At 37.5% G+C, this 20,095-nt stretch overlaps 1 protein-coding gene across 9 annotated transcripts in view; it reads left to right on the forward strand.

Annotated features, from left to right (window-relative positions):
• The window catches only part of ifnlr1 (interferon lambda receptor 1), a 102,312-nt gene that overhangs the window by 12,641 nt on the left and 69,576 nt on the right, over positions 1 to 20,095 (forward strand). For 3 of the 9 annotated variants that reach the window (XM_073924495.1, XM_068213856.2, XM_073924498.1), the window contains exon 3: positions 4,177 to 4,292. The exons of the other annotated variants lie outside the window; for them this stretch is intronic. The gene's annotated coding sequence lies outside the window, so the exon portion shown is untranslated. The remainder of the gene's footprint in view (positions 1 to 4,176; positions 4,293 to 20,095) is intronic. 9 annotated transcript variants of the gene reach the window in all.

The following is a 20,095-nucleotide window of genomic DNA, read 5'->3' on the forward strand; positions in this document are numbered from 1 at the left end:
GTTTTTGATAAAGCACTTGAATTCTTCAGTAAAATGTGCAACTTAAGCTGCTTTTGACTGCTTTGCTAAGTAGATTAACGTACGATTTTGCATTACTGATGTATATATATCCTGTGAATATGTAAGTCCGCTTCATATAAAGAGCATTTTTTATGGCTACATATTGCTTTTAGATACTAAAGTCATAAAGGGAACCTATTATGCAAAAATAACTTTTATAAGGGGTTTAAACACAGTTGTGTGGTAATGGTTCATGAATATAACCAGCTTCTAATGGTAAAAATTAATACATTTTTAAAAAATATTTAATAATAATAGTAATAATAATAATTGCTTACATTTACATAGCGCTTTTTTGGGCACTGGGGGGAATCTCCTCATCCACTATCAGTGTGCAGCATCCACGTGGATGACGCGACGGCACACACCACACACCAGCCGATTAGTGGAGAGGAGACTGAGTGATGAAGCCAATTATGATATGGGGAGGGTTAGGAGGCCATGATGGACAGAGGCCAGTGGGCAGATTTGGCCAGGATGCCGGGGTTAAACCCCTACTCTTGTTCGAAGAGCATCCTGGGATTTTTAACAACCACAGAGAGTCGGGACCTCAGTTTAACATCTCATCCAAAAGACTACGGTCACTGAGCAGTATAGAGTCCCCGTCACTATACTGGAGCATTAGGACCCACACAGACCGCAGATTGAGCGCCCCCTGCTGGCCTCCCTAACACCACTTCTGGCAGCAACCTAGCTTTCTGGTTTCTCATCCAGGTGCTGACCGGGCACAGCCCTGTTTGGCTTCAGTAGGAGACCATGTGAGAGTTGCAGAGAGATGGCTGCCGGCTAATAATCGCACTCGATTAAAACGGTCTGCAGAAACACTTTGATTGACATTCTCCCTTTGTACGTGTCATCAGAGTAGGAAAGCCACGCCATTAGTAATGATCTCTACCTCATTTTCCAGGTAAGTGTGTTGAAGCAAGTTGGAGCTAAACTATGCAGGACACCAGCACTCCAAGATCGAGATTGTGCACCCTTGCTCTAGAGCACAGGTGTCAAACTCCGTTCCAAAAGGGCCGCAGCTCTGCACAGTTTAGTTCCAACCCTAATTAAACACACCTGATCAAACTAATTGAGTCCTTCAGGCTTGTTTGAAACCTACAGGTAAGTGTGTTGGAGCAGGGTTGGAACTAAACTGTGCAGGGCTTCGGCCCTCCAGGAATTGAGTTTGACACCCCTGCTCTAGAGACATCAAAAACTTATTTTACATTTTGTAAAAAGGAACATAATAGGTCTCCTTTAAAGTTTGCATGATAGTTTTGGTGCTCAGAGCTGAATCTCATTGATTAATTTTGCCAAGTGACAAAGATTTAACATCTCTTAAGCTTGTTCACTACGGCTAAAAGAACAAAACAACATGACATTTGCTTGAAACAGCAGTTTTAAAGGGCACCTAGGTTACCCTTTTTTTTTCAGATTTAATATAAGTCTTTTGCGTCTCTAGAATGTGTATATAAAGTTTCAGCTCAAAACACTAATCAGATTTTTCATTATACCTTTTACAAGATGCTGTTTTATACTGATTTCCAGCACTGGGTGGTTTTGTCGTACTGCGCCTTTAAGACGAGATCTCCCGCCTACTTTTTCTATGTGCCTTCCCGCGTGCTTTAATCTCCTCCCTCGGCTGCGTCAGACAACAGACAGACTTAAAGGAAGAAGGTCTCACGTAGCGTTTGTGAGAAATACTACAGCAAGGCTCAACAATAAGGACTGCCCAGTGGCCCAGGGCCAGCTTGAGAGACACTTGGGACAGTAGACCGGATCATTACTGGCCCGATTGAGACAGTGCTGCCTTGTCACTAACATTTAATTTGTCTGTGACTATTTGTCAATTGAGTTTGTGCTTTTAAGTTTTTAAACACTACCTTCTCTGTTATGTCGTAAACACCATATTGCTTTCCAGTTCCTCTTATTTGATTGACCATGATATTTTTTTTCTGTAACCTGGTAAAAACCAGTACAGCGAAGAAACGGCAACATGGAGGCAACATCAAATTATAAGGCTAAAAGAAAATGTCTGTTTGTAACGTCTTGGAAGTAGTTATTTACGTGTGACTAACAGAACAAAATAAAAATGAAGTGATATTTTGCACAGTTTGCGGCCAGTTTGACAAGTCAGCCACCTTTTTTTTAACAGTTTCTGTAGTGCTCTTTTTGTTTGCATAACACTTTTATTTACAATTTATTTTAAATATTAAAATTCTAGATTCAAAGACTTTATTTTTGACACATTATTTAAAATGTGGCAAAAAAATAGCTATTAACTTCCTTTTCTTTTTTTTTTTGGTGGGGCCAGTGAAAATTTTGGCAGGGCAAGTAAAAATCTGAACCACTTGCCCGATCGGACCAGTAGAAAAAATCCATAGCATGGAACCCTGTACAGTAAGAACTAATCTTTACTAATCAGTATTGTGAAGTTGCATTGAGTCACACACAATATCGTTACCAAGTTCACGCGCACGCGATTGCTGATTGCTGATCCTAGCAAACAGAACAGACCTTTTATTCCCGGTTGCTTTGCGTATGTCTGCCTGGTCTTGTTGACATATACACGTGACTACCGGAACAAGTTAATGCGCGCAGCTGTCAATCAATTCGGTGGGCGGGGGGACCGCACTCCTATGTAAAGTTCCGGTCGGCCTGAAAACAGCTCTAATTGGTCCACCGTTTTTATGTTGTTAAATTAAAGAACTGGGTGTGTTTGTATCACCCCAATATGATGGTCTATACACCATATATACACATATGTTTGTCCAAATAGCTTGAAAAGTTTGATTTTTCACCATAGGTGCTCTTTAATGTTTGTCAGAGTGTACAGAAACAAGCTAGTCAGCAATGGCTTTTGCCTTTAAATGAAGTTGTTTTTTGCTTAGGGTTTTCAAATTGGGAGTAAGCCATTAAATTAGATTCTAAAATATTAAATTATTCTTTATAAATTTCTAGCTGTCAAAAATGTGTTCTCAATGCACTTCAAAAGTGAGCACTGAAGCGTGTGGTCTACAGATTTGAGCGAAATCCCAGCCGTTTAATAATTACTCAAGGACATACGTGGCTTTTCATTGCATTTTGATGAAATGATCATTGAATTTGCCAACGGTTGAGAGCTAATCACATCTTTGGTTTGGGTTAATACACTTACCGTAGGAGCAAGTCAATTAGGTATCCGGGAATGTTTTGTTTTTGGTTTGTTTACTGTATGTGTTGTGGAACTAATTTGAGCTAATTACATTTGCATGGACTGAATTCTGATCATAAAGACATTTTCTGTTCGTCTCTGCTGGGCTACAACCTCACTAAGGCTCCTACGGCATTATTAGAGAGCACAGGCTCTTTGAAAATGCGTGCTTCAGTCTACATTTTTGTGTAAACAGAAAAAACATAAACATTTTAAAGCAATTTGCTATAATGATTTCTAGCTTTTAGTTCTAGATTTTCTAACTTTTGTTCTTTGGCACAATGATATTTATTGGGACATAATATCAATGAATAAAGTATTTTTTTGTTCAGTTCTTTGCACAACGCCACAAAATAAGTAACACAATTCTTTAATGCCGTCTATGATTTGTCATGAATGTGTATGCCGCCTTACCATCTCCATATGGACAACTTTTCAGACGTGGTCTATTTGTTTGGTATCTAATTTGTACAGTGCTGTACATGTTTGAGTCTGGTGAAGCAAAAGCAATGTAGAATAAATGTAAAACTGATCACAATGCACTCTTGCATTTGCTATTGAAAACACTATTGGTTGGAATTAGGGAAAGGTTTATGTCAGTGGTTCGCTAGTTGATCTATATGACAAGCGCTGCCTTTTACTGGAAGTATATCTGAAACCTACTAGTCATGGGATTTTCATGAATGATTCGTTTGTTTGAATGAATCTGTAATGTGACTGGAACGATGGCTGCGTCCGAAACCGCCTACTACTCAGTAGGTACAGCATTTGATTTTAAATGTACTACTCGACCATTAGAAAAGTACGTTCTATACAGTATGAATGTGAGAAGTATGAATGGAATCCGGATGGCATTTCATTGTATTTTTGGCCATGTGTTGGCATGCATATGACAAACAAACTTGACCTTAACTTGAACTTAATCATGGGTTTTTCAGCTCAGACTGCATGCATTGTTGAAGCTGACTGTTTTAGGACTGCTGCGTCACATAAGAGCAACTCAAATTTGAAGACTTGTCAGAAGAGCTGAGCTAATCATAGACAATAGACCCAGGTAAATGATGATTTATTCTCTCTCATAGCATTCTAGTTATGACTTGTTTGTAGTATGATTAACGTTTGGGTTAGTTGTGTATGTTTTTGGAAGCAGTTTGTACTATTTTTATGATATTTTGTCAAATTGAGTGTTATGACTAAAAAAAAAGCTTTGTCATGCTGAACGAGACGCAAAAGTCAGAGTCTTGAGCTAACCATCACTGGATGTACTTTAAGTTTGCAAAACTTGACTAAATTAGCTCCCATTTCAAGTTAGTGTCTGTACTTCAGCACAATAGGATCAGTGTTGGGGAGTAACTAGTTACATGTAACGACGTTACATAATTTAATTACAAAATTAAAGTAACAGTAATTTGTTACAGTTACTGAGAAAAATGTGTAACTAAATTACAGTTACTTATGAAAATGTGAAATATTACAAATGGGGTTACATCTGAATATGTTGAATAATATTAATCTTTTGCTTTGCCTGTTTGCCTGAATGCACGATGCCTTCTGCTAAGGCCATTTATTAAAGCGCTGCTATTCTGCTAAACTACATTTCTCAGTAGCGTGGTGGTAGCGTTGCTACTTTATAAATCAAATAGCTTTTCAGAAGCGAAGCTATTTTATTAGTCAAGTAGCGCAGTAGCGTCCACACAAGCTACATTTACCGATCACGGACCAATAAGTGACGACACTGCATTCACAGAGCTGTGAGGCCGGTGTCTAGCCGAAGAAAATAAAGCCATTTGATGGCGAGAATTCTTCCTGTTTTGCGGTGGTCGACAACAAACTTTTTGGTGCGTTACTGCCACCTTTCGCTTCAGTAGGTGACGTCGACAACCAAGGCTAACAGAGGTTTGCTTGATGGAAAGATGACAGAGGGAGAGGAGGTCTCTATATAGTTTACTGTAGCAAAATATATAAAGACAATATAATGCTCATTTCTAAATATTTCCCTTTACTATAAACTACTATAGTATTTTAAATGTGTAACAGCTGGTTTTGTTGGATTTTTTTTGTTTTAACTGTTTACTATTTAGGACAGCATATTATTTACAGTAAATAACTAAACTGAACAATCATATGTTTCATTGACAGTTTTATTGATCACTAAGATATGAATCACTTGGATTAAAGTTGCTTCGGTTTAAAAATAAAAATTGCAAAAATAGCTTTGTATTTTTTTATTGCAAATGCCACAAAAATCACCCTGCACATCTAACTAATATTTAGATTGTGACAACAGTAGATAATTTTTTTTTGTGATAAGGTCTGGTTTTGTGGTGGCTGTACTTGAAAATTAAATTAATAAAATCTTAATTCACCCTTAAACAGAGTGCTACTGTAAAGTCACACCTGTTTGGTATAAATGCTTGAAACTGAGTTAGTTGAAAATATACATTAGAAACTTAAAAGTAATTAAATTAATCAGATGTAATTAGTTAGTTTACTTTTATAAAGTAACTGGAAATTTACACTACTTATTACATTTTAAATAGGGTAATTTGTAATCTGTAATCTATTACATTTCCAAAGTAACATCCCCAACACTGAATAGGATTGACTAGTGTGCACTGGAAGGGCAGTTGCACGTCATAGGAAACCTCTGTAAGACATATGTACAGTATAAAAAACAATACTAGGAATGTTTACCTTTTTTCTACAGTATTGTTTTTAAAAGAATTGTTAACCCCAAAATTAAAATTGTCATAATTTTTTCATTAATTGTTCCATACCAGTGTTGTTTCTTCTGATGAACACAGGAGATATTTTTATAAATGCTGAAAACCTGTCACTATTGACTTTCACAGTATTGGTTTTTCAATGGAAGTCAATGGTTACAGGCTTCAATATACCTCCTTTATGTTCAAGAGGATAAAACTGGTATGAAACAAGTAAAGAGTAAATGAGAATATAAATGTTGATCATGTCCTCATTAGTAGCACTGCGAATAATTTAGTGTCCCTCCATCATCAAGAAATCCATACATTTTTGAAAAAATCAGAACATCCTTCAATTTAATTATCAATTATATATAAAAAACACAATTCCCCCTTACTTCACCTGTTTACTTTGAAAGCTGCTGGTCTAAATCTACTAAACCGATCCATGAGCTCCAGACGTTTGCTAGTGTTGTGATTTGTTTTCAAAATCTCCATCAAATGTCACTCAGAAGGGGGCATCCACAAGCCCTTAATCAGATTAAAGCCATCTGTTGTTTGCTTGAAATATGTGATTCAATGTTAGAGATAGCGCTGATCCATTTAGCACAATATTTGAATGTTGTCAGATTTGTGGGAGATTAAACCGCCTTAGCTGTCACAGAGCGCAAATGTTTGTCCTTTGTTGATGGAAGCTGACACTCGAGCCAGTGACTCCTTGTGTAATGTCACAGGAAAACGCAATTAACATTTTAAATGGCAAACTGCATTAAAACCAAAAAGCAATTAATGTTTTAAATAACGGCGAGCAGGGGGGGCCCGAAATGGCACCTGCCGCTTTTTGTTAACACGGGCAGTCGTGCTGGGAGTCAAAGCCCCATGTTGTTGTTTAGTTGAAAGTGGTTTTTGTTCCTGTCCTGAGGCATTGAGAGACCACAGAGAATAAAAGAGGTTTCAATCAAAGGCGTTTAAGATCTGCTGCATGATATGAGTGAAAAACAGCAGCATTTAAATGGCCTGTTGCCTCTCCATCAGCCGGTAAGAGCTCTTGACTTTAAACTTTTAACAATGCAGCTTTTTTTGGAAGTAATTGTGCATTTTACTTGTGCATTTAATAATATATTATATAATGCACAATTGCGGCAAAAAGCACAATCAAATAAATATAAAGCATTCGGGCCCTATCATACACCCGGCACAGAGTGGTGCAAGGCGCGGCGCAGTAGTCTTTTGCTAGTTTCAGCTTGGAGCAAGAGTGGTTTTGAGGCGTTGCGCTACGCTGTTTAAATAGCAAATGCATTAGCGCTCATTTGTGCGCCCATAGGCGTTGTGGTCTAAAAAGGAGGCGTTCTGAGGTGCACTGCTGGCGCGTTGCTATTTTGAGAAACTAAAATAGATTTTTCAATAGACCAAAACAAACCCGGTCTAAACTCCGGCGCAGAGTTGCGCCTCGCTTACACACTGCTTAATAGCCTTCACACAAGCTGTAGAGCAATACGCAAATATCTTTACATATGAAAAAAATTAAATATTAAGGATATATATAGGATATAATAAGAATAGATATAGGATATAAATATAAAGGATTAAAATATTACAAAACATATTATTTTCTAGCCTACATAAATATGAAAAATCACTGCTTTTATGCCTTCTTCATCTCGGGAGGCTTTTTCAGTTCTTTCATAACAATTTGCTTTTGTATAATGTTATTATTATTAGCAGTATTATTTATTATATCCATATTTATATTTGTTTAATTAAAAACAAGCTTAGATTTGCCCACATGTCAGGTTTTAGACCATATGGGGCACAGCATGTGTTTGAGGATATAACTCAGGTTTTTGAGCACACTTCATTATTATTATTCATTTATTCGTTTGCTGGAAATTAGAACTGAATTTAGAAATAGTTTTGAAACTAATATTTGCGCTTAACAAACGCAATTAATTATTTATAGACTAATTGATGTCTGTGCGTAAAGGTTTCCCTATCCAAGAGCGAAAGTGAAAGTAGTTCCATTATCTCTCATTCTCATGCAGTAGATGCTCTGTTTAACAGTTATCTGTTAAAAAACTGTCAACTGTTAACTGTTTGCTTGTGAAATGCTCATTTTTTCCACTTAGACTTACTTTACGTCCTGTAAATAGCGAATGCGCTCTTGGCGTGACGCAGCTGGCTCTTAAAGGGAATGGGAAATGAGACTCTAATTGGTTTAATTGGTTTCTGACACGCCCTGAAAGCATGGACTGTCAAAATAGAGCCCTAAGTGTTAACTAATGCATATATTATAATAGTTTTATACTTTTTAATGTTAATTAAATTTGCCATCAAAGGGAATAACAAATGAGAAATAACAATTTCTTTATTTGTAAGTGATATTGTTTGAAGATGGAATACTCGATCAAATTAAACCTTCACAGTTTTAAATTAATATACAAAAGTGTAACTGTTACAGAAAAGCTGCAATGTGGAGTTAAAAAAAACACTTAATGCTTATGATTTATATTGTATGAGTGTGTGATTTATATTATTTTTATTTTATGCATACAATTTATATTATGCTTGTGGAATAAATATAAATGAAATATATATTGTATTTAATGCACAAACTCTATACTGGCCGCATTATTCGGTACAGCTGTCCAATGCAAATTTCTAAAGAGCCAATCACATGGCAGCAAGTAGACATGGTCAAGATGATCTGCGGCAGTTCAAACTGAGCATCAGAATGGGGAAGAAAGGGGACTTAATTGCCTTCTAATGTAGCATGGTTGTTTGCAGACGGGCTGCTCTGAGTATTTCAGAAACTGCTGATCTACTGTGATTTTTCTGTGTTTCTTAGATTACATTAATCCAAGATATTGGTAACACTGCTATAAAATAATTAAGAGGTTTAAAGTCATTTGAGATTTAATGTGCTTTGATAACGAAAACACAGTTCTGCAGGCGCAAAGCCTTGTTGATGCCAGAGGTCAGAAGAGAATGGCCAGACCACTCGCTACAACCGAGGTCTGCAGAAGAGCATCTCTGAACGCACAACACGTCCAACCTTGAGGCGGATGGGCTACAGCAGCAGAAGACCACACCGGGTGCCGCTCCTGTCAGCTAAGAACAGGAAACTGAGGCTACAATTCACACAGACTCACCAAAACTGGACAATAGAAGATTGGAGAAACGTCGCCTGCTCTGATGAGTCTCCATTTCTGCTGCCACATTCGGATGGTCGGGGCAGAATTTGGCATCAACACCATGAAAGCATGGATCCATCCTGCCTTATATCAATGGTTCAGGCTTGTGGTGGTCTAATGGTGTGTGAGATAGATTTTTGCCTCACTTTGGGGCCATTAGTACCAATTGAGCATCTTGTCAACGCCACAGCCTACCTGAGTATTGCTGCTGATCATGTCCATCCCTTTATGACCACAGTGTGCATATCTTCTGATGGCTTCTTCCAGCAGGAGAACGCACCATGTCATAAAGCGTGAATCATCTCAGACTGGTTTCTTAAACATGACAATGCATTCACTGTACTCAAATGGCCTCCACAGTCACCAGAGCTCAATCTAATAGAGCACCTTTTTAATCTGGTGGAACGGAGATTCACATCATGGATGTGCAGCCGACTAATCTGCAGCATCTGCATGATGCTGTCATATCAATATGGAGCAAAATCTCTGAGGAATATTTCCAGTACCTTGCTGAATCTATGCCATGAAGGATTAAGGCAGTGAAATTTAAGGCAAAAGGGGGTGCAACCTGGTTCTAGTAAGGTGTACCTAATAAAGTGACCAGTGAGTGTAATTTATATGATTGGGCAAAAAGGATAATTATAATTTTATTTAATATTATATTTTATGACTCTGCAATATGTTTAATTGTTTTTTTTATGTATATAACTTGTATTATGATTGCTATGATTACGTCTGTTTTTATTTTAATGCATATAATATCTATAATGATTATGCAAAAAAATTAATTGATATTATTTAATGCATATAATTTCTATGACTGTGCAATAAGATTAGTATAATAAAAGCATCAACTAGATTAATAAAATGGTGTAAAAATAGTAATGAATAAAGTCAGTGTTTTACTTTACATTTTACTACAGTCGTTTAGAAAACGTGCTTGGACATTCTGCCCACACATTATTAGCATTCTGTCTCAGAGAAAATAAACAATATATGGGACTGGAGCAACATAAGTGTGAAAAACATGATGAATTTTGAGCAGGCAGCAGTAATTTGCAGGCGGATTTGAGCCGTGCGAAGCCCCGGCTGCTCCAAACAGGGTGTTAATCTGCGAATAAGCCCGCTGGGTTTTGTTGGTCGTGTTTGTGCTCTCTGGAGGGCTCGTGTGAGCAGGGTTTAGAGCACTGAGCGGGTCTTTCCCTCGGGTCGTCCCGTGATTGTGCAGTGATTTTCGGCAGAATTCTTCAAAGGCTCCCTGCAGCACACAGCGTTTAGATCCTGCTGCGGGGAACTGTTTCTCTGCTAATTCTGTAGAGGAAATAAATGGCTGTTTTTCCCAAGACTGGATGAACCAAATGAAGATTTTCATGAGCTTTGACACAATCTACATTCTAGAAATAGCTAAAAAAAAATGAAGCTATAGATGCAAAGATGCTCAATATAACATTTACTTAGTTCTTGAGGGTAAGTCTGTCACAATAAGAATTTTTGTAGTGTGATATATTGTGACAGAAATTGTTGCACTAAGCGCTAATATTGCCAGTTTGATTTTATCTTATGCCACTGATTATTTAACAGCATAATAATGCAATAGCCATAAACACTTTAAAATACTCATTCCTTCATTTTCTTTTCAGCTTATTCCCTTTAATAATCTGGGGTTGCCACAGCGGAATGAACCGCTAACTTATCCAGCATATGTTTTACGCAGTGGATGCCCTTCCAGATGCAACCCATCCCTGGAAAAATAATTATCATCATCATTTTCTTGTCAGCTTAGTCCCTTTATTATACCGGGGTCGCCACATTGGAATGAACCGCCAACTTATCCAGTAAGTTTTTACGCAGCGGATGCCCTTCCAGCCGCAACCCATCTCTGGGAAACTTTTACACACACACTCATACACTACAGACAATTTAGCCGACCCAATTCACCTGTACTGCATGTCTTTGGAACAGAAGTCTTTCGTACAGAAACGCCAAATGAGCCGAGGTTCGAACCAGCGACCTTCTTGCTGTGAGGCGACAGCACTACCTACTGCGCCACTGCCTCGCCCAATACTTATCATTCCTGAGGTTGTTTAGATTCTATAATTTGATTTGTTCAAAAGTTAAACCTCCTATCGTACAAAATATTAAATGTTCTATTTGGTAGGGCTGGGCGATTAATTGAAAAGTAATTGAAATCGACATTCAGAGCCTATAATCTATCTAATTTTTACGGCGCTTCTGGTGTGCGACCTGCTTGACGTCACCCATGCAAAGTGAATGGGGAAAGCGTTGATGCTGATGCCCTGTATGAATGGGGCGTTCATCTGTTGCATTTTCATATAGCAATTTATTGTCGTTAATTTTCATTTTAGCATTTATTCAATTCAATTCAGCTTTATTTGTATAGCGCTTTTACAATGTAGATTGTGTCAAAGCAGCTTCACATAAATGGTCATAGTAACTGGAACAGTGTGGTTCAGGTTTTAGTGTTTAAGTTCAGTTCAGTTCAGTTTAGCTCAGTTCAGTGTGATTTATCATTACTGAGAGTTCAAACACTGAAGAGCAAATTCATTGATGCGTAGCTCTACCAATCCTGAACCAGTGGCGACAGCGGAGAGGGAAAAAAAACTTCACCTGATAGGAGTGAAGAAAAAAACCTTGAAAGAAGCAGACTCAGTTGGGCACGACCATTTTAATTTCTCCGCTGGCCAAAAGTCTTGTGCAGAGCTTCATTCGCCGTGGTTGAGGCTGGAAGATGGCCTCAGCGAAGACTCGTCTGTCCCTGGAGCGTCGCTGGAATCAGACTCATGTTCTCCACTCCCCACGACCATCAGCGCAGCAGCAGCTCAGGATATGGCCTGGTCCCGGATATGTAATCCTTGGCATCATCTCGTCGCTGGTCTTGGATCCAATCAGTGACTCTGCATAATCTGAGGACCTCGGGATGAGTATCCCCAGGTGAAAATAGAGAATAAAGAAAATAATTAGCGTAGCTGCTGTTCATAGTGTATATAAACAAGATGCAGAAGCCTGTGTATATAAAAATGTTATATATTTTTCTTCATTGAGTTCTTAAAAAAAGATGACCTACTCTCCAGCGTTCTCCATACTTAATGCTCAAAAATCTATTAGTTTCTTGATGTTGTTTTGAAAAGAAAGCAAAGCATGTACTTATAGCTGCTTAGTCGATGGCTAAAATGTATTCAAAAGTACAGATGGCTAATGGAGGTCATCCAACTGGTCACATTAGACCCATAAATGTGGTCCATTTTACAAGCAGATCGCTGTAAGCAGTTTCTGCTTTATGGCTCATTTGCATGCTTTTGTTATATGAGCAGCCTCCGCACTTGTGCCTGTCCCAGTTATTATATTTCTGATTAGAAAACCACGAGTTAAACGAAGCATCCAAGCACTCAGGGCTAAGCCGAAATGCAGTTTTTCCAGCACAAACATGACTCTACTGATGCATCACAAAGACAAATGTTGAGATTCAGGGCAAGAAACGGCTCAGCTGTGAGACTAAATGACTCCAGCTAATCAAACAACAGCAAACTGGCAGTGTGCACTTGAGTCAGAGTCCTGTTAATCTGCAAGAGGTGCATTTAAAGTTTTCCCTGCATGACCAAGGGTGTTCTGAAAAGGCCAGAGCCCCTGATTGCATCTGTTATTGATGTACCAGCAGGTGTCAGCAGAGCAAATGCAAAATGGGACACAATGTGCGCCGCCCCAGCAGCTGAATAATTCATCCCGAGCAGCATTATTAGTCAGCGGAGGTGGAAATGCGGAGGTCCGTGGGGAGTGAGATGTGCAATTGATTGCCGTGCAATGCACTGCTGCCTATAAACCGGTTAACTGTGTCAGTGCAATGTGTTTTGGATCACAGTGTTTAAGCGGGGTGGTGAATAAACAGAGTTAGATTATCTGTGTAGAGTTTTAGTCCTCCAGACACCTGCACTCACTGCTTGTTTTGTTTTAGCTTTTAGTTTTTTCTCTATAAATCTTCAGATTAGGGCTGCCAAATATATAAAACAATTATTGTTATCGCTAGGGCTCCACAATATATTATGCAGTATGAATGCAATTTCTTTAGATGATTCTGAAAGCATATTTGGGATTAAATCATTAATTTCTGTTGATTTGCATAATTTTGTAGCCGAGCAAATCTATAAATAAACAAGATAGAACAAAGATAAAAGTGAAAAGCAGTGCTTTTTGGTTTTTCGGAGAGTCAAACAGGAGTCAGTCATTCAGGTACAGTACTTAAAGAATTAAATATAATGTAAAAATGTAAAAACACTGTAGAGCTGGGGTGTCCAAACTCGATCCTGGAGGGTCGGTGTTCTGCATATTTTAGTTCCAACCCCATTAAACACACCTGAACCAGCTTATCAAACTCTTTCTAGGTATACTTGTAACTTCCAGGCAGGTGTGTTGAAGGAAGTTAGAGCTAAACTATGCAGGACACCCCTGCTGTAGAGTCTTCATTGCTGGTCAACTATAATCCCAACTCAATATTGCGGATACTGTGATGCAGGGCTCGAAATTAACTTTTTTACTTGGTAGCACCGGTGCTCCCAACTTCAAAATTTTTGGAGCACCAGAAAACATTTTGGAGCACCCACCATAAAAGATTGAGCACCGCTGCAAATTGTATTTTAAAGGATTTATTGTATTTTAAAACAACATCAATTAGGACTAACAAAAACCAGAAACAACTATCTAACTAATGCTGAGATGACATTGATATTTGTGCGCAATAATTCCAAAATGAATGTCGAATAATTATGAAATATTAATGATGATGAAAATGACAATAATAGTAACAAGGAATTACATTTCTCATTATGATGCTGCCTTAATTGTGCTTGAATGCAAGTTATCAGCTATAAAAAGTCTGTTATTCTATGAAAAATAAATGTATAGTTTGCATCAATTAAAAATGAAGCATTGCAGTAAGAAATTTATTTTGTACTGCTGTTTATATATTCATGACAGTTTAATAAATAATATTTCTGCTACAAAACAAACAAAAGATTATAATAAATAATTCAATTCAAGGCTGAAAGCTGCAAAACAGTCATCAGTAACTAAATCAAAAAAATAATATACACCTCAAGAAAGAATAGACAAAAGAAAGTAAGTAAAGTCTCACTTCTATCACTCTTTAAAAGTTTTGGTTTCAGTTTGTGTCAATTTAAATGTTCAGTTTAAGCTGATTTTCATTTCTCTGTGTTAGTGGAAAAGCAGGCGAGTCAGCCGACCCAATTTATGAGCAGGTTGAGCAGGATTCTTGCGATGACCACCGGCGGAATACCGCTGTTTGTTATTAGCCGCAGTTTCAGTGTAAACTTAGTAAAGGCGAGCTTCTTTGGCGATGATATGTACAGTATTAGATTTGACTTTTAGCGGACATTTGCGCTAAACACGCAGTGAATGCAACACATCGAGATTCGGGCGCCTTCTCTGAAAACACGTACTTGATTGATCTCAGCTGGCGGATCAATATTCACCACGTCATGATCGCTCTCATCTGCGCCTAAACTTTAGGTGGGGTTTGCAAACCTGTGTGCTTTAAGTTTACACTGCTTAGCCGTTTGCATTTCCCGTGGTCATAAAAGCTCCTTCCCTGTCTCCTGACAGCAGAATACCTTGAGTGATTGACAGCTAATATGAACCAATATAGCGGCAGGGAAGACCGATTCAACACGTTTTTAGAAAAAATCTAAACAGGTCGCACTACAACCATGATCTGCAGTCGCACTAATGCTCCCATATATATTATGAGGTCGCATAGATTAATTTTCGGGCGCATATGCAACCAAAATGGTCGAAATTTCGAGCCCTGTGATGTGACTATTGCGAATACACACACATTGCGATATCAATGCTAAAGTGATATATTGTGCAGCAGTTATCGCAATTAAAATTCATACAATATCCATATTGCAAGCCATGTGTCCATAGGTTATCCAAATTTGACCAAATATATGGGTCCTTTACCACATATCCAGTAGGTGCTGTTAGGTCAACCTTGAGCTTGAAATATACAGCAATGTTTGGAGATGGAGACAAGAGAGGAAAATAACAGCTGCCGATAACAATTAGAATTTACGCCGAGGTTTTCATTAAATGTTAATTTCCTTGACAATTTTTTTCTGAATTTTTATGACTTACAACAAAAAAAGAATGCAGGTGCTCCAGTTTCCCCCTCAGTCCAAAGACATGCGGCAGTGGTGAATTTTGTATGCTAAATTGTTCATAGTGTATGAGTGAGTGTGTTTGGATGTTTCCCAGAGATGGGTTGTGGCTGGAAGGGCATCCGCTGTGTAAAAACGTGCTGGATAAGTTGGCGGTTCATTCCGCTGTGGCGGCTCCGCTTTAATAAATGGACTAAGCTGACAAGGAAATTAATGTATTAGCTACCTAAATAAACATGCACACTTTGCTTTCCTCTTGGCTGCATTCTAATAGGCTTCATCACATATTCAATGCTTATGTACTGTTTTTTTTTTTTTTTTTTTTTTTTTTACGAAGGTGAGATATATACTCAATGTCAGATCACACACTGTTAACAATATTTATTTTATTATCTCTAGATTTACTCAAATTACCCTATTAGAAAAGAAACGAATTGTAACTAATGACAGCATTTTATTAGCGGCTGAGTTATTCCACTATATTTACGCGTGGTGCTTTTTATGTTTTGGTCTGTATTTATTTTAACAATTACACACTCCTGTAAAATGTCATTTGTAATAACTTTAGATGCTTCATGATTTTATTGCCGATCATATCTGAACAATAAATTCCCATTCGGCTGTATCTTAAGCACACATCCATGTGAACAGTTGCTTAATGCAGATTACCAAACAAGGGCCGGTGAAAAATGTATTTGTATTAGCTCGTTTCAGTATCGTGAATCTTTAACAAACACCAAAGTCCTTGTTGTCTGTCATAACTATACTGAAATTGAAAACCGGTGTTTTAGAGAAACAAACATTTGCAGAAGCTCTAGAGTTACAGATCATTTCGATCCGCTTTCTCAAAGTCTTGTCTTTCTTGCCTAGAGCGTTTCTTATCCCACAAACAGCCTCCGTGATGAGCTGCTATCATTCTGCCAAATCTGATCACCACCACCGTGGAAGAGCCACAAATTAAATTACGCCTATGTAAATGTTCCAGCATAAAGGAGATATGAAGCGCTCTCTCTGAGAATCTAAAATGAGAGTTTGCTTCACGATTCACTGATTGTTTATATTCATGATATTGGGAAAAAAAAAAATTGACATTGCATTTTTGATTATTTTTTTCTTCTCTGCTTCTTCTCTACTCAAACTTTTCAGCCCTTGACCCCTAAAGTAACAACTCCAGTGGCTCGTGACCCCCACTATGCTCAGAGGTGGTTATAAGCATACAAATATTGCACACAATGGTGCACACACGCACCAATAGGAACTATATAAACATAAGCGTATTGTCAACACAAAAGTGCAACAGTCTTATAAACATTATTAATTTGTTTAATATTAACCTCCGTTAATGAGAATGGTCAGAACAATGTTTATAGTGTAAGCTGAGAAAATATTATATACTTTTCCTTCTATGCTAATGAAGGACTACTGAGACATTCCAAGCATAGGATGGGTCCTCCTGGTGAGGCAGAGTTCCTCACAGCTCCGATACACATCTCTGCCATTTGCTTACAGTAACCATATGCTCTTCACCATACACAATTAATCTGCTTGTGTTCTTCTTTCAGATAACTTTGTCATGTTTGGTGTCATTTGACAGCTTATGACTTCAGTGTTGTAGTGATGAAATCAACAGAGACATTGATTAATTGTATTTCAATCTACACTAAATTAACTATTGTTGGGTCATGACCTGAGGAGAGTATGTTAATGTACTTCTCCCCCACTTCATCTCCTCAACTTTGTTCTCATGTTCAGCTGGTTTTGGGGGTTGGTTTTCACTCATGTTTGACAATGCTTTGCTCAGGGTATAATAGGGAAAGGTAACTGTTGATCTGGGAGAATGGCTTTTACTCTGCATCTCCCGCACACCAGTGCGTAGCCTCATATGCTAACAAAGGCAGTTTCACTGTCTTTGTTGCTCAGCAGTGCATATGTTACAGCTAATTTCTTTATACAGTATCTTAGTTTGTTTCATTCTACTGTCTGTATATTTAAACATGTAACTCAATAAACAACTTTGCCTGCTTTAAGACGTAGAGATTCTTTCTCTTTATCAATGATGATAACAACTTTAATGGAGTCAGATTAATTACAATGGAGTCAGATAAATAATGGATTTAAACACGCCATCCTTCAACTGCTTTCTGTTTCCGACTATTGGTTCAGAATAGCAGCGTAAGCTTCAAGCCTTACAATAGCACAAAACTTTTCTTGGTTTGATATAGGAGACTGAGCCACTTGGAGATCATTCTTCTTGTTTGGTCGTGGCCTTATTTTTTAATGTATGCGAGTGCCATAAAGATATCAAAGTTTAATATTGTACTGCAAAAACAATCTGCTGCAACTAACGCTATTGCTGTGACGTTAATCAAGCATAATAATGCCAGGGCTCACAACTAAAATATAATAATTGATCAAATATGATAATTCTAATAGTTTAATAAAATAGATGAGACTTTTGGAAATCACCAGGCGACCCCCAAATTGAGTACCACTGCGCTAGACGATCACAATATTGATATAGAGGACACTTCAAAACAGCTTTAATAATATACTTTAATCTTTTAGAGTGTCAGTATTCTGATTGTTGTACTGTATTTGCAGTGGTTGTTCATTACAGCATCAAATGAGGATTTTTTTTTTCTTTCAAAACATGAACATTTTTGTCAATACTTTATTTTGATTATCCATTTGAGTATTAGTAGACTGTCTGCTTAATATCTGTTGATACTGCTGCTAAACAGACATTTAACTCACTATAGGAAACATTGGAAGTACATGTCAAATAATACCCTAACAGTACTTATAATCTAGTGAGAATTAGTTGCAATGTAATTTACATTCAACAAAGGGACCATCAAAATAAAGTGTGACCTCGTTTTTATTTTAATATTTCCAGTACCTTATTGAACCTATTCCATGAAGGATTAAGGCAGTTCTGAGGGGGTCCAACCCGATATTAGTAAGGTGTAATAAAGTAACCGGCCCTAATAAAGTGGCCGGTGAGTATATCACATGGGGGGAAAATATCGCTTTCAAATTTTTCCAATCTCAATCCCTAATGCAAATGATTAACTTTCACACTATTATGGCAAAACTCTGTTTAATCTCTGTATTCTGAGTTGAGGAGCTGATAAATTATAATAACCCAGACTTCACATTGACCATTCTATGATGAGACTTTTGCAGATGCACACATTGCAATAAATAAGAAGCACTGTATCGTGCAGGTCTAGTTCAAATGAGGACATGACTGTTTTCTGGTTGCGCAGAAAGAACAGAATACAGAATAATAAACAGATCATTTGATGCTTTACACCTGTTCCTGAGTAAATATATGAGGCGTTCTGGAGGAATGAAGCCAGCATTACATAACAGATGGCATCATGCAGATGATGAGTGAAACACGGAACTGTTGTTAAGTGAAGCGGCTGCTGTGGCGTTGAATAATCCATCAAAATAGCGGGCTGTGCTGTGAGATGGCATACTAATGTACTGCCTGTGTTCTTTCTGCTGTAGATTACATTTAAAGATGTGTTTTTCCTTGCTTGTTATTGGGCAAAACTGACAAGCTGAACATTTTAATTAGATGAACTGTTTTGCTTCAATATTTAATCTTGAATTCAGGGCACTAGGCGTTATTTGCTTCTAAATGGGCGAGTTCCTAACAAATATTAGAATTATGTTTAAGAATATAGTTTATATTAGTGTCAACTAATATTCAATTCAGGTTTATTTGTATAGTGCTTTTTTACAATAATTATTGCTTCAAAGCAGCTTTACAAAGGTACACATTTTTGAATTACAATTAAATATAAGTTATATATACAGTTGAAGTTAAAATTATTAGCCCTCCTAAATTATTAGATAAGTTATTGTATAACAAGGGTTTGTTATGTAGACTATTGGGGGGAAAAAATTATTGGCTTAAAGGGGCTAATAATTTTGTCCCTAAAATGTTTTTATAATAAAAAAAAGCTGCTGAAATAAAACAAATAAGACTTTCTCCAGAAGAAAAAATATTATCAGACATACTGTGAACATTTCCTTGCTCTGTTAAACATCATTTGGGAAATAAATAAAAAAAAAAATAATAATAAAAATTCAAAGGGGGGCTAATAATTCTGACTTCAACTGTACATAGAGAGATTTTATAGCATAGGTGATGTTTGTGTTCATGTTTAATGAAGTGTATTAAGTGTATAGGCCCTTTCACACAATGATGCTGGTAAATATCTGGAAAATCTCCTGAACAACTTTACCGGTATATTCACACTTTACCGGCCTGTTCACACAGGCGAGGACATTAAGGAATTTTTCCGTAAAAGACCATTCACACATCCACTCCAAAGTACCGGTAAATTCTGACATCATTAACCAGAAATGAGCTCTAAGTCTGGGGTTGTATTTGTAAACATTTGACTACATTACAAACTCTGTGGATGGATCAGTATTGTGAACAGCTTCTAGAGAAACACTTTTGTGTGTCGAGATGTACATGATATGTGTGTGTGCTGGCGCTCACGGGCTGCTTCACGGGCACACGCGACACGTCGAGCAACTGAAGGAAGCAGAGCTTAAAAGTAAACAAACAACGGCTTATCATGAGCAATTTATCGTTAATTATTTACACAGTTGGCTTTAAGATGAACATATAAATGTTGTCTGACTAACTTCTAGCAGCTAAATGTGTCTGGGAAAATATTCACAGGCTTTTATTTTCAAAAACCGTGTGGCCGTAAATGCGTTCCGGCATTCCGGCAAAGTACAGGTAAT

The sequence above is a fragment of the Danio rerio genome, chromosome 16 (assembly GCF_049306965.1).
Source record: "Danio rerio strain Tuebingen ecotype United States chromosome 16, GRCz12tu, whole genome shotgun sequence".
Classification (NCBI taxonomy): Eukaryota; Metazoa; Chordata; class Actinopteri; order Cypriniformes; family Danionidae; genus Danio; species Danio rerio.